The 22,286-nt window shown below is 50.4% G+C and overlaps 1 long non-coding RNA gene across 1 annotated transcript; it reads left to right on the top strand.

Annotated features, from left to right (window-relative positions):
* The first annotated feature begins 14,670 nt into the window (after positions 1 to 14,670).
* LOC310891556 lies at positions 14,671 to 15,488 on the top strand. The gene is made up of 3 exons (XR_014577628.1): positions 14,671 to 14,709; positions 15,181 to 15,239; positions 15,447 to 15,488. It is a non-coding gene; the product is annotated as an uncharacterized lncRNA (long non-coding RNA).
* Positions 15,489 to 22,286: the final 6,798 nt, after the last annotated feature.

Genomic DNA, 22,286 nt, shown 5'->3' with positions numbered 1-22,286 from the left:
ACACTTTTTATATTTGTATTTTATTTAAGGCTGTCTTGCCCCCCTCCCCCCCCAGCCTCGCTGCTCGCCAATAAAGCTGGCGCAGGGGCTAAGGGATTTGAAGGGCCTGCTTGTACACCTAAGGGATTTGAGGGCCTGCTTGTACACCTTTGGGGACTGCCTCTTTTGGGGGGGGGGGGGGGGGTGTTAGGAGCTGCTTGTATACTTTTTTAGGCATTCCTCTGAGAGGGGGTTGGGAGCTTCGTGTATACTGGGGGGGGAGGGCCTCCCTCGAGGTGGAAGCGGGGGGGGTTGGAGCGTTTCTACACTGTAGGGGCCTGCCTGTACACTTTTGGGGCCTGCCTTGGAGGGGTTGGGAACTGCTTGTACACCTTTGGGGCCTGCGTCTGCGCGGGGCGGGGGGGGTTAGGGGGTTGGAGCTGGTTTTAACCTTTCGGGCTTGCATCTGGAGGGGCTTGGGGCCTGCCTTTGGGGGGGTGGTTGTGAGCTGCTTGTATACTGTAGGGGCCTGCTTGTACACCTTTGGGGCCTGCGTCTGGGGGGGGGTGGGAGCTGCTTGTACACTGTTAGGGCCTGCCTTGGGGGAGGGGTTGGGGCATGTGCCTTGGGGGCATGGGGTTGGGAGCTGCTTCTACGCTGTAGGGGTCTGGGTCTTGGGGGGTTGGGGCTGTTTGTACACCTTTGGGGCGTGCCTCTGGGGAGGATGGGGAGTTGCTTGTACACCTTTGGGGCCTGTGTCTGGGGGGGGGTTGGGGCCTGTGCCGGGGGGGTTGGGAGCTGCTTGTACGCTCTAGGGTCCTCTGGCAGGCTTTGGGGCCTCCCTTTGAGGGGGGCAGTTGGGAGCTGGTTGTACACCTTTGGGGCCTGAGTCTGGGGTGTGGGGGCTGGGGCTGAGGCCTGGGGCCTGGGGCATGCATCTGGGTGGTGGTGGTGGGGGGTCCAGTTCATGGGGGGGGGTGGGTTGGGAGCTGCTTGTGGACAGTTGGGGTCTGCATCCGGGTGTGGCTGGGGCCTGCTTGTAGACTTCTGCAGCCTGTGTCTGGTGTTTGGGGGCTTTTCTGTAGCGTTTGGGGATTGCATTTTGGCTTTGGGATGTGTCTAGAGCTTCTGGGGCCTAGCTGTAGTGCTTGGGGCCTGCGTCTGGGGCTTTTCTGTAGCATTTTGGTAGCGTGTTTGTGATTTGGGGTCTGTATCCAGGGTTTTGCCTTTTTTGTAGTTTTCAGCTTTGTGTCTGTTTCTTTGTTGGTTGCCTGGGGTTTGGGGTTTGGATCATTAGTCAGTGTCATTAGCGTCGGGGGGTTGATATGAAGGGTTAGGGTTGTGGTTAGAGTTGTTACGGTTAAAGAGAATAAGGATTTTAGGGTAAGGGGATCAAGGTTGTGGGAATGAAAATGTTTTTGCACAGAGTTACATTGTTTAGAGGGAAGGAAGGTGGTATTGATATATGCTTGCAGTGATAAGAAAGCTTAACAGACAACCTTGTAAAATGCAGACAACCAGAATCCTTAGAGCAATTGGGTGGAAATCACGGTGTAAGAAACATTACCACCTCAAAGAGGAAAACAGTCAAGAAAAAAATAAAATTGACTAGTAACAGGCCAGCAGCTGTGTATTTTCTGTGAAGCACTGGATAGATCGTGAACATGGATTACTCAGTCAATGGGGAAACTGGGGAGGGTCCTGGTCACCGAGAGGAAAAAAAAAATTATATAAACTGTGTTATGGAACTAGTAGGTGGCTTGTGGGACGCCTGCCATTGCAATCGTGAATAAAAATGCTACCTCACTGAGATACTTGCCTGAGCCTATGGTATTGGTTACAGAGTGTTTCTAATAAGGTGTTAGGGTTTTAAGGTTTCAGGGCTAAGGCACTAGGGTTGGGTTTCAGGGTTAGGGTTTCCAGGGTTTAGGGTTAGGATTTTAAGGTTGTTAGGGTTGGAGTTATAAGGGTTAGGGTTTGGGGGTTAGTGTGTTAAGGTTTTAAAGTATTTTGTGGTTTTAGTGTTGATAGGGTTTTTAGGGTTAGGGTCTTAGGGTTTTAGTTATGGTCAGGTATTTAGGGTTAGGGTTTTAAGGTCTTTTTTTTTTTTTTTTTAACGTTAGGGTCTCCAGCGTTAGGGCTTTGAGAATCTTTACGTTTTGGGTTAGGGTTTAGAGGGTCTTAATTTTTAGGGTTAGGGCTTTTAGGCGTAGGTCTAGTGTGGTAAATTTTATCGGGTTAGGACTGTAAGGGTTTTTAGGGTTAGGGTTTCTAGGGTTTTTTGTGGGTAGGGGTTAGGGTTAGATCCGTGGGAGCCGTAGTGTTAGGGGTCAGGGTTCTTAGGGGTAAGGCCCAATATTAGGGTGGAAGGCCAAACTAAGGGGGGAGCCCCCCCCAAAATTGAAGGGTCGAAGCCCCAATTTAGGGGAAGAAACGTCAAAATTGTGGGGTCCCCCAAAATTGGGCGGAAGAGCTCTTAATATTGGGGGAAACCCAAAAAAGGAGGGTGGGGGACTCTAAAATTGGGGGGACCCCCCCAAATTGGTCGTGTCCCCCCAAAAATTGGTTGTGTCCCCCCCAATTAGGGGAGGAACCCCCAAAATTGGGTGGGCGAACCCCCATATTGGGGGGGCAGAACACTTAAATGGAAGTGTGAAATTCCAGAATTGAATGTGGACCCCCCAGAACAGTCTTCAGGGGTTTAGTGTGGTAAATTTTATCGGGTTAGGGCTGTAAGGGTTTTTAGGGTTAGGGTTTCTAGGGTTTGTTGGGGTAGGGGTTAGGGTTAGATCCGTGGTTGCCATAGGCTTAGGGGTCAAGGTTCTTAGGGGTTAGGCCTAATATTAGGGCGGAAGGCCAAAATAAGAGGGGGGGAGCCCCCCCCAAAATCGAAGGGTTGAAGCCCCAAGTTAGGGGAAGGAACGTCAAAATTGTGGGGTCCCCCAAAATTGGGCGGAAGAACTTTTAATATTAGGGGGGAACCCAAAAAAGGAGGGTGGGGGACTCTAAAATCGGTTGTGTCCCCCCCAAATTAGGGGAGGAACCCCCAAAATTGGGTGGGCAAACCCCCAAATTGGGGGGAAGAAGACTTAAATGGAAGTGTGAAATTCCAGACTTGGATGTGGACCCCCCAGAACAGTCTTCAGGGGTTTAGTGTGGTAAATTTTATCGGGTTAGGGCTGTAAGGGTTTTTAGGGTTAGGGTTTCTAGGGTTTGTTGGGGTAGGGGTTAGGGTTAGATCCGTGGTTGCCATAGGGTTAGGGGTCAAGGTTCTTAGGGGTTAGGCCTAATATTAGGGCGGAAGGCCAAAATAAGAGGGGAGGAGCCCACCCAAAATTGAAGGGTTGAAGCCCAAAGTTAGGGGAAGGAACGTCAAAATTGTGGGGTCCCCCAAAATTGAGCGGAAGAGCTCTTAATATTGGGGGAAACCCAAAAAAGGAGGGTGGGGGACTCTAAAATTGGTTGTGTCCCCCCCAAAATTGGTTGTGTCCCCCCCAAAATTGGTTGTGTCCCCCCCAATTAGGGGAGGAACCCCCAAAATTGGGTGGGCGAACCCCCATATTGGGGGGGAAGAACACTTAAATGGAAGTGTGAAATTCCAGAATTGAATGTGGACCCCCCAGAACAGTCTTCAGGGGTTTAGTGTGGTAAATTTTATCGGGTTAGGGCTGCAAGGGTTTTTAGGGTTAGGGTTTCTAGGGTTTGTTGGGGTAGGGGTTAGGGTTAGATCCGTGGTTGCCATAGGCTTAGGGGTCAAGGTTCTTAGGGGTTAGGCCTAATATTAGGGCGGAAGGCCAAAATAAGAGGGGGGGAGCCCCCCCCAAAATCGAAGGGTTGAAGCCCAAAGTTAGGGGAAGGAACGGCCAAATTGTGGGGTCCCCCAAAATTGGGCGGAAGAACTCTTTAATATTAGGGGGGAACCCAAAAAAGGAGGGTGGGGGACTCTACAATTGGGGGGGACCCCCAAAATTGGTCGGGTCCCCCCAAATTAGGGGAGGAACCCCCAAAATTGGGTGGGTGAACCCCCAAATTGGGGGGAAGAAGACTTAAATGGAAGTGTGAAATTCCAGAATTGAATGTGGACCCCCCCCAGACCTGGGGAGGAATCCCCAAACTTGGGGGGGACCCCCAAAATTGGGGTTAAAGCCCCAGATCCCGGGGAGCTAAGCCCCAAATTAAGGGAAGGAACCTCAAACATGTGGTGAGAACCCCAACATTGGGGGAAAGAACCTTAATATTAGGGTGGCAGGCCAAGAAAGGATGGTGGGGGCCTCCAAAATTGTGGGGGGCTTGGAATTGGGGGGAATCCCCAAAATGGAGGGGGAACCCCAAAAGTGGGGGGGGGCGAAGCACCAAATTAGGGGAAGGAACCCCAAAATTGCGGGGAAGAACTCTGAAATGGAGAGCTGAAAACCCGAAATTGAGGGGAAACCCCCCAAAACGGCGGGAAAACCCTCCATAAACACGAAACCGGTAATGTAACAGAGCAAAAAATGGCGTCCTACGGCAAGGTGCGAGGCTCAATTTTCTGGGGAGTGCTGGGAAATGTAGTTCTTGGCCACCGGGTTTCCGGGAGTCCATATTGTTTTCCCAGAGCATGCCGGGAGATGTAGTTCTCGGACACTGGGCTTCCGGGAGGCCATGTTGGTTTCCCATCTTTGCTAGACTCCGGGTGCTCTGGCTTCACAGAGAAACCCCCAAACTGAAAAATGTACCTGCTAATATATTGGGCTCTAAATGTAGCCCTGGGTTAATTGAATAACAATCCCTGGGTAAGATTGAAGTGCAGGAGGGGTTGGCTACGGTTTTAAGAGCCGGTTTGCAGAAAAGGGATTTCCCGTTAAGAAATGGCATATACTGATTGTTCTCTTCCTTGCTCTGCCAAGACCTGAAGCACATCTGGGAAGCCAGGCAGAATCCGTGGAGCCAATGGAGTTCTCAAGCTCGACTTCAGCTTCTTCCCAGCTAGAAGAAGCAAGGACACGCCGGCTGAGTTCCACAGGCAACGCGCCCGTATCTGTAGACGAGGATTTAGAGATGCTACTTTGGGAACTCTCAGACGGCATACTGGAAGCCGAGCTCGACTTGGACCCAGGGAAGGATGAGGATGACCTCCTCCTTGAGCTTTCCAAGATGATTGATGATTGAACTGCATAGTCCTATGGTATATTAAAAAAAAAAAAAAAAAAAAAGAAAACAACTCTTCTTCTTGTTGGATACCCCGAGGTGATCCTTTTTCTAACTGAGGCTTTGCAATGAGACTTAAAGCACAGTTGGAACTGGTAGAAATTGGCAGGATCTGCACTCAGTTGTCCTAAGTTTTCCTGCTGGTCAGAGTTAAGGTCTTGTGCATAGTTCCGTAAGTATAGGTGGCTACCTTTGATATCAAGAGGACAAAACACTTGTTTCTTTTGGCACAGAAAGATGTCCATCGGCACGCTGTGGTGGCTGTGAATTGACGTAGTGATGGAGCGATGCTCTGAAGGCTTAAACGGAAAGCTTCTTCCTTCCGCCCCCCCTTGGCACAGCTCGATGTTGGGCACATTGTGAAGCCTGGGTGTTCTGATTTCTCGGACAGTTGATACCCAAATCCCGGAGTTACTATGTCAACTCTTGACTTTTATTTGTGTATGCCATTGTTTTGACTGTAATCTTTTCAGATGATGAAGCTGTAAGGGCGGGAGGGAGCAAAATAATTATTCTAGCGTTGTGGACCAAACATGCTGCCAGGAGTGGTGGTGGTGGGGTCAGCCCACCCGGCCTTACTTTCAATTATCAGGGATGATAAAATGGTGTGAAAAGCAGCAGCTCTGCGATACGGCTACGCTACCCCCACTCCCTTCTCTTGTGCTGTACCAAAGTTCCCCCAAGCTTTGGTTGGTGCTTTTTGCTGGTGACAGTAGGACTCCAGGGCGAGTAGTCAGGACTCTCCTGCAGTAACTGGGTCAATTAAGGGTTGGTTTAAGTGCCTCCTGGTTTTTAAAATTGCTCCCCTGAGCTGCTGGCTCTGCTGCCTGCTACAGCAAATGTTCGGGTGCCGTCAGCGTCGCACTTGGGCGTGGGCACTGACCCTGCGGAGGAGAGCTGAGACTCGCGTGTATTGTGTACCCTGCCGCCAGTGATCGTTTTCCCCTAGCAGATCTATTTTGAATCATTTCCCTAAATTTTAGAGGAACTTTAGGCTCTTTGTGCTATGATTTGTGAAGCTGTAGGGGCCCTCAGGCATTTGCTGCTGGCAGAGGAAAACCGCTTGTCGAATTTGTTGTAAATACTTTCTGTTTGGACAACAACGCCTGTGTGTGTGTGTGTGTGTGTGTGTGTGTGTGTGTGTGCGTGCTTTGACGACCCCCTGCGACGCCCCAGCTCCGCGAGGGAAGCTTTGAAGCGGCTCTGGGAAAACCTCTGCGGAAGAAACCGCTGCTAGTGACTTGCGGAAAAGGGACTCCACAATCAGTGAGATTGTAAAGTAGGTATGTTTATTCAGCGCTGGGCAGCACGGGAGGTCGTGGGCATGAAGATTGATGACTCTTCCTCGTCACCGCTAGTTGACCTCTTGTCTTTGCACAGACTCAGTTGCTCCTTGGCTCTTGTCCACCTGCAGGACCAGTTTCTCCCAGTTTCTTAAGACAGGCTCACTCTCTTATTAGGAGACTGACCTTGGTAAGGGGCCCAAGGCTTCTTGCTTTAGTTAATTGGCACAATGCACCATAGTTAGCAAAGACACTAAGTAGCATCCTAGTTTAACGCTGTCAGCGCTCTATCTCTACTTGATAAGATTCTCCTAACTCCCGCTCTCACTGGAGCCCACGCAGCCCTCCGTCCTGCCGAAGGACTTCACGGGGACTTCTGCCGGCTCCGGGTGCCCGCACACAGACAGAAATGGCTTTGAGAGAAAACAATCAGGAGGAGGAGAGCTCAGAGACTGCGGCCGGCTTCGGCCACCTTCCCCTCGCTTTCCCTCTCCGTGTTCAAACCGAGCACTGTTCTGCCGTCAACCTTCGCTGCCTCTGCCCGCGGCGCCGGGCTTTCGCGGGTGCCATTGCTCCTCTACATATTTTATCCTTCCTTTTGTAAGGAATGGTCCAGCAATTCGTGTCACTAAGGGATTTGAAGGGTTACCATCGAGGCCCGGGTCTAGGTGATAAGAGAACAAAGGGGTTTTTAGGGAAAAGTGCTGACTACTGCAGGGGATGTTGCTAGAGTTTCTGAAATCCGGCGCAGAGGCTCCCAAACGAGGAGGAAGGGGGAGCTGAAGGACAATTGAAGGACAAAAGCCTGAGAGGAAGACAACCAGCATTCAGCCCGAGCAAGCCCCGAGAGACCACCAGAGACTGGTACGCAGGCGCCCCTGGGAGGGGTTTCGGATTCCGGAAACCAATTCTAATAACCCTGCCTCTTCTCGAAGTAGTAATGAATATGTATTAGCCTGGGAGCATCAAAACCAGCCGCCTTACGTAACAGGCGTGCGTCCTGGGGGAGCAGAGACTCCCGGCGCACCCAGCGCTGCTTGCTTGCCTCTATTCGTTTAATAAATTGTAAACTTTGATTGTAATCCTATTTGGATTTATAACAGCCATTTATAACACTTTTTATATTTGTATTTTATTTAAGGCTGTCTTGCCCCCCTCCCCCCCCAGCCTCGCTGCTCGCCAATAAAGCTGGCACAGGGGCTAAGGGATTTGAAGGGCCTGCTTGTACACCTAAGGGATTTGAGGGCCTGCTTGTACACCTTTGGGGACTGCCTCTTTTGGGGGGGGGGGGGGGTGGTGTTAGGAGCTGCTTGTATACTTTTTTAGGCATTCCTCTGAGAGGGGGTTGGGAGCTTCGTGTATACTGGGGGGGGAGGGCCTCCCTCGAGGTGGAAGCGGGGGGGGTTGGAGCGTTTCTACACTGTAGGGGCCTGCCTGTACACTTTTGGGGCCTGCCTTGGAGGGGTTGGGAACTGCTTGTACACCTTTGGGGCCTGCGTCTGCGCGGGGCGGGGGGGGTTAGGGGGTTGGAGCTGGTTTTAACCTTTCGGGCTTGCATCTGGAGGGGCTTGGGGCCTGCCTTTGGGGGGGTGGTTGTGAGCTGCTTGTATACTGTAGGGGCCTGCTTGTACACCTTTGGGGCCTGCGTCTGGGGGGAGGTGGGAGCTGCTTGTACACTGTTAGGGCCTGCCTTGGGGGAGGGGTTGGGGCATGTGCCTTGGGGGCATGGGGTTGGGAGCTGCTTCTACGCTGTAGGGGTCTGGGTCTTGGGGGGTTGGGGCTGTTTGTACACCTTTGGGGCGTGCCTCTGGGGAGGATGGGGAGTTGCTTGTACACCTTTGGGGCCTGTGTCTGGGGGGGGGTTGGGGCCTGTGCCGGGGGGGTTGGGAGCTGCTTGTACGCTCTAGGGTCCTCTGGCAGGCTTTGGGGCCTCCCTTTGAGGGGGGCAGTTGGGAGCTGGTTGTACACCTTTGGGGCCTGAGTCTGGGGTGTGGGGGCTGGGGCTGAGGCCTGGGGCCTGGGGCATGCATCTGGGTGGTGGGGGGGGGGTCCAGTTCATGGGGGGGTGGGTTGGGAGCTGCTTGTGGACAGTTGGGGTCTGCATCCGGGTGTGGCTGGGGCCTGCTTGTAGACTTCTGCAGCCTGTGTCTGGTGTTTGGGGGCTTTTCTGTAGTGTTTGGGGATTGCATTTTGGCTTTGGGATGTGTCTAGAGCTTCTGGGGCCTAGCTGTAGTGCTTGGGGCCTGCGTCTGGGGCTTTTCTGTAGCATTTTGGTAGCGTGTTTGTGATTTGGGGTCTGTATCCAGGGTTTTGCCTTTTTTGTAGTTTTCAGCTTTGTGTCTGTTTCTTTGTTGGTTGCCTGGGGTTTGGGGTTTGGATCATTAGTCAGTGTCATTAGCGTCGGGGGGTTGATATGAAGGGTTAGGGTTGTGGTTAGAGTTGTTACGGTTAAAGAGAATAAGGATTTTAGGGTAAGGGGATCAAGGTTGTGGGAATAAAAATGTTTTTGCACAGAGTTACATCGTTTAGAGGGAAGGAGGGTGGTATTGATATATGCTTGCAGTGATAAGAAAGCTTAACAGACAACCTTGTAAAATGCAGACAACCAGAATCCTTAGAGCAATTGGGTGGAAATCACGGTGTAAGAAACATTACCACCTCAAAGAGGAAAACAGTCAAGAAAAAAATAAAATTGACTAGTAACAGGCCAGCAGCTGTGTATTTTCTGTGAAGCACTGGATAGATCGTGAACATGGATTACTCAGTCAATGGGGAAACTGGGGAGGGTCCTGGTCACCGAGAGGAAAAACAAAATTATATAAACTGTGTTATGGAACTAGTAGGTGGCTTGTGGGACGCCTGCCATTGCAATCGTGAATAAAAATGCTACCTCACTGAGATACTTGCCTGAGCCTATGGTATTGGTTACAGAGTGTTTCTAATAAGGTGTTAGGGTTTTAAGGTTTCAGGGCTAAGGCACTAGGGTTGGGTTTCAGGGTTAGGGTTTCCAGGGTTTAGGGTTAGGATTTTAAGGTTGTTAGGGTTGGAGTTATAAGGGTTAGGGTTTGGGGGTTAGTGTGTTAAGGTTTTAAAGTATTTTGTGGTTTTAGTGTTGATAGGGTTTTTAGGGTTAGGGTCTTAGGGTTTTAGTTATGGTCAGGTATTTAGGGTTAGGGTTTTAAGGTCTTTTTTTTTTTTTTTTTAAGGTTAGGGTCTCCAGCGTTAGGGCTTTGAGAATCTTTACGTTTTGGGTTAGGGTTTAGAGGGTCTTAATTTTTAGGGTTAGGGCTTTTAGGCGTAGGTCTAGTGTGGTAAATTTTATCGGGTTAGGACTGTAAGGGTTTTTAGGGTTAGGGTTTCTAGGGTTTTTTGGGGTAGGGGTTAGGGTTAGATCCGTGGGAGCCGTAGTGTTAGGGGTCAGGGTTCCTAGGGGTAAGGCCCAATATTAGGGTGGAAGGCCAAACTAAGGGGGGAGCCCCCCCCAAAATTGAAGGGTCGAAGCCCCAATTTAGGGGAAGAAACGTCAAAATTGTGGGGTCCCCCAAAATTGGGCGGAAGAGCTCTTAATATTGGGGGAAACCCAAAAAAGGAGGGTGGGGGACTCTAAAATTGGGGGGACCCCCCAAATTGGTTGTGTCCCCCCCCAAATTGGTTGTGTCCCCCCCAAAATTGGTTGTGTCCCCCCCAATTAGGGGAGGAACCCCCAAAATTGGGTGGGCGAACCCCCATATTGGGGGGGCAGAACACTTAAACGGAAGTGTGAAATTCCAGAATTGAATGTGGACCCCCCAGAACAGTCTTCAGGGGTTTAGTGTGGTAAATTTTATCGGGTTAGGGCTGTAAGGGTTTTTAGGGTTAGGGTTTCTAGGGTTTGTTGGGGTAGGGGTTAGGGTTAGATCCGTGGTTGCCATAGCGTTAGGGGTCAAGGTTCTTAGGGGTTAGGCCTAATATTAGGGCGGAAGGCCAAAATAAGAGGGTGGGAGCCCCCCCCAAAATTGAAGGGTTGAAGCCCCAAGTTAGGGGAAGGAACGTCAAAATTGTGGGGTCCCCCAAAATTGGGCGGAAGAACTTTTAATATTAGGGGGGAACCCAAAAAAGGAGGGTGGGGGACTCTACAATCGGTTGTGTCCCCCCCAAATTAGGGGAGGAACCCCCAAAATTGGGTGGGCGAACCCCCATATTGGGGGGGAAGAAGACTTAAATGGAAGTGTGAAATTCCAGAATTGAATGTGGACCCCCCCCAGACCTGGGGAGGAATCCCCAAACTTGGGGGGGACCCCCAAAATTGGGGTTAAAGCCCCAGATCCCGGGGAGCTAAGCCCCAAATTAAGGGAAGGAACCTCAAACATGTGGTGAGAACCCCAACATTGGGGGAAAGAACCTTAATATTAGGGTGGCAGGCCAAGAAAGGATGGTGGGGGCCTCCAAAATTGTGGGGGGCTTGGAACTGGGGGGAATCCCCAAAATGGAGGGGGAACCCCAAAAGGGGGGGGGGCGAAGCACCAAATTAGGGGAAGGAACCCCAAAATTGCGGGGAAGAACTCTGAAATGGAGAGCTGAAAACCCGAAATTGAGGGGAAACCCCCCAAAACGGCGGGAAAACCCTCCATAAACACGAAACCGGTAATGTAACAGAGCAAAAAATGGCGTCCTACGGCAAGGTGCGAGGCTCAATTTTCTGGGGAGTGCTGGGAAATGTAGTTCTTGGCCACCGGGTTTCCGGGAGTCCATATTGTTTTCCCAGAGCATGCCGGGAGATGTAGTTCTCGGACACTGGGCTTCCGGGAGGCCATGTTGGTTTCCCATCTTTGCTAGACTCCGGGTGCTCTGGCTTCACAGAGAAACCCCCAAACTGAAAAATGTACCTGCTAATATATTGGGCTCTAAATGTAGCCCTGGGTTAATTGAATAACAATCCCTGGGTAAGACTGAAGTGCAGGAGGGGTTGGCTACGGTTTTAAGAGCCGGTTTGCAGAAAAGGGATTTCCCGTTAAGAAATGGCATATACTGATTGTTCTCTTCCTTGCTCTGCCAAGACCTGAAGCACATCTTGGAAGCCAGGCAGAATCCGTGGAGCCAATGGAGTTCTCAAGCTCGACTTCAGCTTCTTCCCAGCTAGAAGACGCAAGGACACGCCGGCTGAGTTCCACAGGCAACGCGCCCGTATCTGTAGACAAGGATTTAGAGATGCTACTTTGGGAACTCTCAGACGGCATACTGGAAGCCAAGCTCGACTTGGACCCAGGGAAGGATGAGGATGACCTCCTCCTTGAGCTTTCCAAGATGATTGATGATTGAACTGCATAGTCCTATGGTATATTGAAAAAAAAAAAAAAAAAAAAAAAGAAAACAACTCTTCTTCTTGTTGGATACCCTGAGGTGATCCTTTTCCTAACTGAGGCTTTGCAATGAGACTTAAAGCACAGTTGGAACTGGTAGAAATTGGCAGGATCTGCACTCAGTTGTCCTAAGTTTTCCTGCTGGTCAGAGTTAAGGTCTTGTGCATGGTTCCGTAACTATAGGTGGCTACCTTTGATATCAAGAGGACAAAGCACTTGTTTCTTTTGGCACAGAAAGATGTCCATCGGCACGCTGTGGTGGCTGTGAATTGACGTAGTGATGGAGCGATGCTCTGAAGGCTTAAACGGAAAGCTTCTTCCTTCCGCCCCCCCTTGGCACAGCTCGATGTTGGGCACATTGTGAAGCCTGGGTGTTCTGATTTCTCGGACAGTTGATACCCAAATCCCGGAGTTACTATGTCAACTCTTGACTTTTATTTGTGTATGCCATTGTTTTGACTGTAATCTTTTCAGATGATGAAGCTGTAGGGGCGGGAGGGAGCAAAATAATTATTCTAGCGTTGTGGACCAAACATGCTGCCAGGAGTGGTGGTGGTGGGGTCAGCCCACCCGGCCTTACTTTCAATTATCAGGGATGATAAAATGGTGTGAAAAGCAGCAGCTCTGCGATACGGCTACGCTACCTCCACTCCCTTCTCTTGTGCTGTACCAAAGTTCCCCCAAGCTTTGGTTGGTGCTTTTTGCTGGTGACAGTAGGACTCCAGGGCGAGTAGTCGGGACTCTCCTGCAGTAACTGGGTCAATTAAGGGTTGGTTTAAGTGCCTCCTGGTTTTTAAAATTGCTCCCCTGAGCTGCTGGCTCTGCTGCCTGCTACAGCAAATGTTCGGGTGCCATCAGCGTCGCACTTGGGCGTGGGCACTGACCCTGCGGAGGAGAGCTGAGACACGCGTGTGTTGTGTACCCTGCCGCCAGTGATCGTTTTCCCCTAGCAGATCTATTTTGAATCATTTCCCTAAATTTTAGAGGAACTTTAGGCTCTTTGTGCTATGATTTGTGAAGCTGTAGGGGCCCTCAGGCATTTGCTGCTGGCAGAGGAAAACCGCTTGTCGAATTTGTTGTAAATACTTTCTGTTTGGACAACAACGCCTGTGTGTGTGTGTGTGCGTGTGTGTGTGTGTGCGCGTGCGTGCTTTGACGACCCCCTGCGACGCCCCAGCTCCGCGAGGGAAGCTTTGAAGCGGCTCTGGGAAAACCTCTGCGGAAGAAACCGCTGCTAGTGACTTGCGGAAAAGGGACTCCACAATCAGTGAGATTGTAAAGTAGGTATGTTTATTCAGCGCTGGGCAGCACGGGAGGTCGTGGGCATGAAGATTGATGACTCTTCCTCGTCACCGCTAGTTGACCTCTTGTCTTTGCACAGACTCAGTTGCTCCTTGGCTCTTGTCCATCTGCAGGACCAGTTTCTCCCAGTTTCTTAAGATAGGCTCGCTCTCTTATTAGGAGACTGACCTTGGTAAGGGGCCCAAGGCTTCTTGCTTTAGTTAATTGGCACAATGCACCATAGTTAGCAAAGACACTAAGTAGCATCCTAGTTTAATGCCGTCAGCGCTCTATCTCTACTTGATAAGATTCTCCTAACTCCCTCTCTCACTGGAGCCCACGCAGCCCTCCGTCCTGCCGAAGGACTTCACGGGGACTTCTGCCGGCTCCGGGTGCCCGCACACAGACAGAAATGTCTTTGAGAGAAAACAATCAGGAGGAGGAGAGCTCAGAGACTGCGGCCGGCTTCGGCCACCTTTCCCTCGCTTTCCCTCTCCGTGTTCAAACCGAGCACTGTTCTGCCGTCAACCTTCGCTGCCTCTGCCCGCGGCGCTGGGCTTTCGCGTGTGCCATTGCTCCTCTACATATTTTATCCTTCCTTTTGTAAGGAATGGTCCAGCAATTCGTGTCACTAAGGGATTTGAAGGGTTAACATCGAGGCCCGGGTCTAGGTGATAAGAGAACAAAGGGGTTTTTAGGGAAAAGTGCTGACTACTGCAGGGGATGTTGCTAGAGTTTCTGAAATCCGGCGCAGAGGCTCCCAAACGAGGAGGAAGGGGGAGATGAAGGACAATTGAAGGACAAAAGCCTGGGAGGAAGACAACCAGCATTCAGCCCGAGCAAGCCCCGAGAGACCACCAGAGACTGGTACGCAGGCGCCCCTGGGAGGGGTTTCGGATTCCGGAAACCAATTCTAATAACCCTGCCTCTTCTCGAAGTAGTAATGAATATGTATTAGCCTGGGAGCATCAAAACCAGCCGCCTTACGTAACAGGTGTGCGTCCTGGGGGAGCAGAGACTCCCGGCGCACCCAGCGCTGCTTGCTTGCCTCTATTCGTTTAATAAATTGTAAACTTTGATTGTAATCCTATTTGGATTTATAACAGCCATTTATAACACTTTTTATATTTGTATTTTATTTAAGGCTGTCTTGCCCCCCTCCCCCCCCCAGCCTCGCTGCTCACCAATAAAGCTGGCGCAGGGACTCCTGCCTGCGACCATAGAGACGCGGTCCTCCCGGCCTGCTAGAGCGGCCCCCCACGCTCCTCCAGCATCCCAGCGTCCCTTGTGCGCTCCCGCCCGGCCTCAGGGGCTTCCGGAGGCGGCCCAGCAGGGGCGGCGGGAGCAGCGAGGCGGCGGCAGCCATGGCGTACCGCGGGCAGGACCAGAAGGTGCAGACGGTGATGGTGCAGCCCATCGTAGCCTTCCTGCGGCCGGGGAGCGACGGGGGAGCGGGTGGGGGGCGGCCCGGGCCTCAGGGGTCTCGGCCCGGACCTTGAGGCCTTGTCCCGGGGCCCTGGGGCCTCGTTGCAGGGTTTGAGGCCTTGTCTTGAGGCCTTGTCCCGGGCCTGGAGCTCTTGTCCCCGTGCTGAGCCCTTCACGCAGTGCCCCAGAACCTCATCTTCCGCTACCTGCAGAGCGTGAGTAGCGCGGGGAGAGGACGGGGAGGGGATGGGGATGGGGATTTGGAGGGGGTGGGGGGAGCGGGGAGGGTCCGGGGATCTCCCTCGCTGAGTTTTCGGCTCCCACCCGTTGCTCGGGGCAGGTTTGTGGGGAATGGAGAGCTGTGCGGCGTGGTGGTGGGTACAAGGAGCTGCTGCGCAGCCCGGCGTTTCCCCCTCGTGTTAACGGGAGTGGGATCGTGCAGCCGGGCGTGCAGGAGTGTTCCCTTGTGACTGGAAACGTGTCCTTCAGCAAACGTGTAGTATTCACCCAGTCATATAAGACTCTAAAATGTCAGACTGTTAATTGAAACTGCCCCTGAGAGTTGCTCCTTGGAGTTTTTGGGAGCTCTAGCGGCTATGGTTAGCGGGTATTTCTGAACACACGAGAGAGAACAAAACTGCTCGCGGTGTTTGTGTTCCAATTTACTCTCCTCCTTCGTTCTGCAGAGCTCGAGGATCCAGGTGTGGCTGAGCAAGTGAACGTGCGGATAGAAGGCTGCATCATCGTGAGTGTCAGCACGACCCCACGTTACATCGTTAGTTTGTTTTCCCTCATTCACAATCCTATTTTTTCTTGTCAAGAAAAACTAGCCCAAGGGAAAAAAGAAATCGTGCTTCTCTAACAATTAGTCTTCGTTGTCCAGCCTGGGTCAGCACAGCTGACGATGGTTCGTGTTGTTGCTGAACTAATTGCCACTGTTGCCGATTTCTAGGGCTTTGACGAGTACGTGAATTTGGCGCTGGACGACGCAGAGGAGATTCACTCCAAGGCAAAATCAAGGAAACAGCTGGGTGTGTCGTGTGTCTGTGCAACCCGAGTGACGCGCGGTCTGAAACCTGCCCGGGTGAGCCTTCTAGGTAGCAGCACTGAGACGTACCAACCGTGTGACGAGCCTTGCTGTTGAAGTTCAGTGAGCAATTCCTGGCTACATCTCTGTCCCTGATGATTTTTGAGCTGCTGATTTTGCTGGATGAAGGAGAATCTGTCCCTGCCTGAGACCAGTTCTGGTCTTTGAAACGTGTAATACCAGGCGGCCTGCACTCTGCATGATGGGCAAAACCCTGCTCAACCACACAAAACACTTTCTGAAAACACGAGATTATTCTCAGGTTCTGGGCTCTCTCTAATCCCCTCTTTCCCTTCTCTGTGCTGCAGGCTGGATTGTGTTAAAAGGGGACAACATCACTCTTCTACAGAGCGTTTCTAAGTAGAATTTGCCATCCTTAGAACAAAGGTGGCTGCCGTGCTGCGGAGTGACTGAGTGCCAGGGGAACGCGGCCCACTGGTAGATAGGAAGTTATTTGTAACTGGGGTTGCATGCTGAGGTCAAAAGTCTTTCCTTTGTGGGAGCGAGTTGTTTGTAGCTTGAAACAATACGTGATGTATTTCACAAATAGCCATTTTTCACATTAACTGTAAATGTAAACCACAAATCTGCCTGTTTTCAGTCTCTTCCTTCTGTGAATGGAGAAGGAGGAGAAATATAGAAGCGTGGGCTTTTCTTTTTGCTGTGGATCTGATAAGTTTCGATAACGCTATGTGCTTTCTTGACCATTACATCTGCGTTATGTGGCCAGGGTGGACTCGTTCAGGGCACGGAAGCCCCACACAGTCCTTGAGCTAGCAGGGTGCTAAGGAGGGTGTTGGAGATTTTGCATACAATTGCAGCCCTTTGTTGCTGCAGTGACAGGTTCCTCAGATTCTTTCTAAACAGGGTTTAGCTTGTTGAGAATCTTTTTGGGAGTGTTTATTGTGGATCAGTCAGTAAAAGTATCTTAGTGGGCCCGTGAGGGATTTGGGGCTGTGGTGCAGTAACCCAGTGTTTACAAGTGTTACTGCTATGCATGCTTGTCCAATAACGTCTCCAGATCAGAGAGTGAGAGCGGGCAACTGGTTTGGATTAAATCTGTCACTTCTTGCTGCTTTGGACAGAGCCTGTAGATTAAACCCTTGTGCTGTTCAATAAGCTGGGGTATCAGATGTGTCGGTTGGGTTTTTATCATTTGATTTATTTTTTTTATCCGTTTGGAGATCTGTCTTTTCTATTTAAGTTTCCCCAAGAGAGCTGAGTTGCTTGATGCATCGACCAAAGAGAAGTTCCCCGGCTGACTTGGGACAGCCAGTCCCCTCGTTTTTCTGATCACAAAAAAAAAAAAAAAAAAAAGAAAAAGAAAAAAATCGAAGAAGAAAAATTTTGACTGTAACTGTAACTCAGAAACTAAGATTACCTAAATGGAGAGAAATGAATTTTGATGCACAGGCTGTGCTAGAAATCTGTTAATCAGCATTCAGTTTTTCAAAACTTCAATTTGTGTATCATCATCATGAAAATTAATAAATTCAAGGTGGGAGATCCTTTCCTGAAAGGGAAGGACAGAAATACGAGTCTTGCTGTGGGGCCTACCCAGCGCAGTTCTGCCATTCCGAGAAGTAATACGTCAGGAGTGTCACAGCAGACGTTCCCAGGAAGAAACCTTTGAGGGGCAGCATGACACACTTGATTGGCTAAAGCAGCTTCAGCTGGACAGCCTGCTGCTGGGATGGGTAATTCTAAGTTGTGTTCAAGTTGCTGAGTTCCTTTCAGCATGTAGTAAAGATGTAACGTGCCGATGTCGTTTGGGAACAGGAGGCATTACGTGTCACCAGCAGTGGGCACGTAGGGAACAAAACAGTATCTTACGAGGTCCTCCACATCTGCCTTTCATTTTGTCCTTGGTTTGCCAGCTGGAGCTTTCAGGAGGTGAGGAAGGAGGCTGTCCCAGTGAATAGTTCAGGTGTTGCAGGGTATTTGTGATGCAGTGCTTGTAAAATTTACCTGCCTGCATCTCCTGTTACAGGCAGCCCCCCGTGGGCCCTGTGAGATGGGGAGCTGCTGCCCGGGGTTAGGCCCAAGGTGCCCTGTCAGGCCCAGGGCCGCCCTTCCCCTTCCCCTCGCCCTGCCCTTCCCTCCCGCTCCTCAGCCCTTGCTCAGGCCTTTTGGGCCGTCTGGCCGTCCGTCTGTCCATCCATCCGGCCGTCTGGCCGTCCATCTGGCCCTGTGTCCCTCCATCCCACCGCCCTGCCCCGTCCCTGCCGTCTCCCTAGGGAAGCAAAGAGTCCCTGGGCTGCCTTCAGGGGGGAGGTTCTGCTCAGGAAATTAAAGCTTCCCCCTTAACGGGCGCCTTGCGAGTTATTTTGAGTTCCAACCTTCTGCCTTCCTTTCGTAGCAGTGCCTCTGAGGGGTGCGCTGTAAGGTAGCCGTCATCTGGCGCGCTGCTCCTGCGTTTCCCAAAGGAACTGCCTTCGGGATCTGACTAACTCTGGATGCACGCGGTTGTCACCTTAATTTCTCCGTTAGTTTGCTGAAAACAACCCGCTTGGGTGACCTTTGTGTTTGTTTCTTCAAACTTGGATCGAGGAGGTCTCTGTTTCCTTATGTTGATGTTCACGACGAAAGTGCAGAAGGGATGCTTACTGTTGCCCGGGTCAGTCCTGTTGCCAGGATGGGAATGTTTAGCCTACCGGCCCTCTGGTGCTGTTAGGCTGCACTCGGAGTGTGAGCTCTGGGCCTTATTTGGAAAAGACTGCGTTATTTGAGTGTACAAACCCGAGATATTCTGCGGATAGGTGATTCTCAAACCACGTCAGAACCACCGCTGTGACGTGTGCTGGAGTCGGACGCGCGTTTGACTGATCAGGCGGAGCAGGTGAATTGAATTTGTTGCTGGATGGCGAGGTGTTCTGGGGGAAGAGCTAGTCTAAGGAAAACTTCCTCTTACTGCCCCTTCCCATCTCAAATGGCCACTGCCTGGGGAAATTGCTTCTTTATGACATTAACTACAACGTTACAGTGAGGATGAGGAATCATCATTACTCCCATAGTTATTTGCTGCCAGGCCGCAGCGTTGATTTCAGAGATTTAAAAAAAAAAACAACAGGAAAAAGAAAGGAAGTATGTATTCTTTCACATACTCTCTTTTCCCTGAGAGTAAATGTTGTAGCTTCAGCAGTACCCTTCCTCTGGAAACGATTCCCAGTGCCTGCTCAGACACTGGGGAGTAAAATGACAGAACAATGGAGGAGAGCCACCCGATATAAAGAAAGGAAAAAAGGGGTTATGGATGAAGGGAAAGCAACTACATAAAAAATTGGTGCTATCTAAAAATTGGTTAACGGTTTGGGACCTGCAGGTGCTGCCTACACGTGCGTGTGTTGCAGTCGTGCCTGTTGCCACTGCGCAAAATGGAGAGAGCTTCTTTGTCGAATGCAGCATGTTAAAGAATGCGCCATTGCCTGGAAGAAACGCACGGCCTTCCCTCGTGTGGGACTTCTTCCCCATTGATCTGTGGTTTACCTGAAGGTTTACCATAACCTACATAAGTTTCAAAAGCAAGCAAGCAACCAACCAAAAAACAACACCAACATTAAAGAGTGGCAAGGCAGATGCTCATCTGGGGACTCTGACTCATCGGTGACATCACCAAGCAAAGCATTGTGAGCGCTTCGGGTCGGGGCTGCTGTGGCGAGCCTCGCAGCCGGGAGGGAGAGCGGGTACGGTTCGCCTCTGGCGGGTCTGTGTCAGCCCTCTGCCCTGGTGGCTTCGTTAGCAGTGAGAGTTTGACTGCTGTGTTCCCAGCTTTCGCTTCTGCACCGACCGTGTGGCAGAGCCCGCAAGCTGCTTCCTCAGCTGGAAGAGGAAGAGGAGTGACCTCAACTGTGCCGAGGTAAAGCAGAACCGTTGAAAAGATTTGTCAAAGATGCGGCTGGTACCAGCGCAGCCGCTGCAGCTGCAGCAGGTCCTGGAGCATTGGAGAAGATAGAGAGGGGTTTCTTCGTGAAAAGAATGCTGTGAAAGTGTTTTCACGCCAGAAATTAGGAGAAGCGCCTCTGTTGTTTGGATATCCTCTATTGACCTGGCACACGGGCATTACAGCATACCTGGCACACTCTTTGTATTGTTTGTAAAAGAAAAAAAAAAAAAAGTGTTTTAGGGCAGGCCAAAAACCTGCCTTGGCACTTCCACATCGCAGCAGTGCTTGCAGGCCGTGCATCCTGGATGCCAGGCAAGGATCTAAATCCGATGGTGCTGTTGGTAACGTGAAGTTCAGGAAGCACTTCTGGGTTTTTCTGCTCTTCCATGTGAATTTTTGCCCTGTGAAGGTGGTGTACTGAGCTCTTTTCTTACCAACAAATAGGTTTAAAAGCAGTTACAGCAAGGATGAGCTGTGTTAGCAGGAGGCTCTTCTGTGCTTTGACCATGGGAAGATGAATGGTTTACCTATGCACCGTTAAATATAATTTGACACCTAGCACACAACACTTGCAGCCTGTGGGGTGCTTTAACAAGCAGGTAAATCAGCGGAGACTGTTTTGCAGCAAGGCTGATGCTGGGTGATTAAAAAGCAGGGTCACAACAAGGAGAAAAAAAAAAAAAAAAAGCTTTGGAGATCTTTTTTAAAATGAGACTGCTTTTTATGGCATTTAGGGCTGTGAGGTATCCTTGGTTTTTGCTTTCTTCCCATTCCTTAGACCAGATCCATTCATATCCTGAACAGCGTTCTGGGTCTGTTCAGGAAAATGGAAGGCAACAAGCAAAATGATGAGCTCCTTGGGCATTCAAAAGAGCTCAGTCTGGGAAAGATTTCAAGTCCAACTTCCATGCTAAGGAGCACCAGTAATTTTTAGAAGTAGATGCAGAGGAATCTGCATGGCACTAAGTGTGTTTCTGAAGGTGCTAAAGGTCAGAAGTGACGATTCCTCTCAATACTAAAGAAGAGAAGGAAACCTTGCACTTAACTACTGTTTTTATTCCCTTTGTCAAGCAGTCAAAACCAACAACTAATACGGGAACCCAACTTTTCCCCTCTTTACTTTAGATTTGGGAAAATTCCCTGCCAAAATAATACTTCCTGGAAAATTCACTAGTGTTTGTGTGAGTAAAAGGTTCCAACCTTTTATTATTAATTTGTAAGAACTATTTCATCCGCTTTTGTCCAGAAGAGTCAGAAATAATTTGCACAGAAATGTGCAGCATTTTAATGAAAGGCTTCAGAATCACTCTAATTTGAACTTTATCTGGTCTGGTTGCAGGTTTTATGACATTTAGTGTCTTAAAAAAAAATCAAAATATCTGACTTCACATCAGAAAAAAAAAACCTGCTTGTGGCTAAATAAAATCTGTTGCAGCTCTGGTCATTGAAAAATCATTGGCTGTTAAATTGGACCTAAGTCATCTTTTCTAACCTTTCATGATCTTGCAGCAATGGATGATGATGGATATATGGATTAGGGAACAGCACGTGATGGCAAACCTGTGGTATTTGCTACAGCGCAGAAAGAAAACAAATTGCTTCCAAAAAATCAAACTAATTCAAAATTCTTGGTATCATGCAGCCATGCCACTGGCAAAGTGAGCATTGCCCTGCCTCTCAAAGCTTGCTGTATCCTTGATCTGCTGTCTTCCTGCTGTTAATTGATTGCAACTCTACGTGTCTGATCAGGGCTACGAGTTGTTCTCGATATGGATACCATACGACATATACTGTGCACGCTTGTGTGTATAGATATGTTTATCCTGTATGCATGTACATATTTGATCTGGATAGGCTGGAGCGATGGGCTGAGGTCAACTGTATGAAGATCAACAAGGCCAAGTGCCGGGTCCTGCACCTGGGGCGCAACAACCCCAAGCAGAGCTACAGGCTGGGAGATGAGTGGCTGGAAAGCTGCCTGGCCGAGAAGGACCTGGGAGTGTTGGTTGACAGTCGGCTGAATATGAGCCAGCAGTGTGCCCAGGTGGCCAAGAAGGCCAACAGCATCCTGGCCTGTATAAGAAGCAGTGTGGCCAGCAGGTCTAGGGAAGTGATTGTGCCCCTGTACTCGGCTCTGGTGAGGCCGCACCTTGAGTACTGTGTTCAGTTTTGGGCCCCTCGCTACAGGAAGGACATGGACGTGCTCGAGCGAGTCCAGAGAAGGGCGACCAAGCTGGTGAGGGGTCTGGAGAACAAGTCTTACGAGGAGCGGCTGAGGGAGCTGGGCTTGTTCAGCCTGGAGAAGAGGAGGCTCAGGGGCGACCTTATCGCTCTCTACAGTTACCTTAAAGGAGGCTGTAAAGAGGTGGGGGTTGGTCTGTTCTCCTACGTGCCTGGTGACAGGACGAGGGGGAATGGGCGAAAGTTGCGACAGGGGAGTTTTAGGTTGGATGTTAGGAAGTACTTCTTTACCGAAAGGGTTATTAAGCATTGGAACGGGCTGCCCAGGGAGGTGGTGGAGTCACCATCCCTGGAGGTCTTTAAAAGACGTTTAGATGTAGAGCTTAGCGATATGGTTTAGTGGAGTACTTAGTGTTAGGTCGGAGGTTGGACTCGATGATCTTGAGGTCTCTTCCAACCTAGAAATCCGTGATACTGTGTGATACATATGTATGCATATTTGTGTGCTGGCCCCCAGATCACTCATGGTATAAAGCATTGGCCTCGAAGGCATACTCATCAAAATATTTGGTAGATCCTCCATTTTTTTCTAGTTCCCTCAAAATGAGAGAGTTTTTACGCGCTCTCTGTGTCAAAAAGGC

The sequence above is a fragment of the Anser anser genome, assembly GCF_964211835.1.
Source record: "Anser anser genome assembly, contig: HAP1_SCAFFOLD_129, whole genome shotgun sequence".
Taxonomy (NCBI): Eukaryota; Metazoa; Chordata; class Aves; order Anseriformes; family Anatidae; genus Anser; species Anser anser.
Note: the sequence above shows the minus strand (reverse complement) of the source record. Positions and strands in the feature narration are given on the sequence as shown.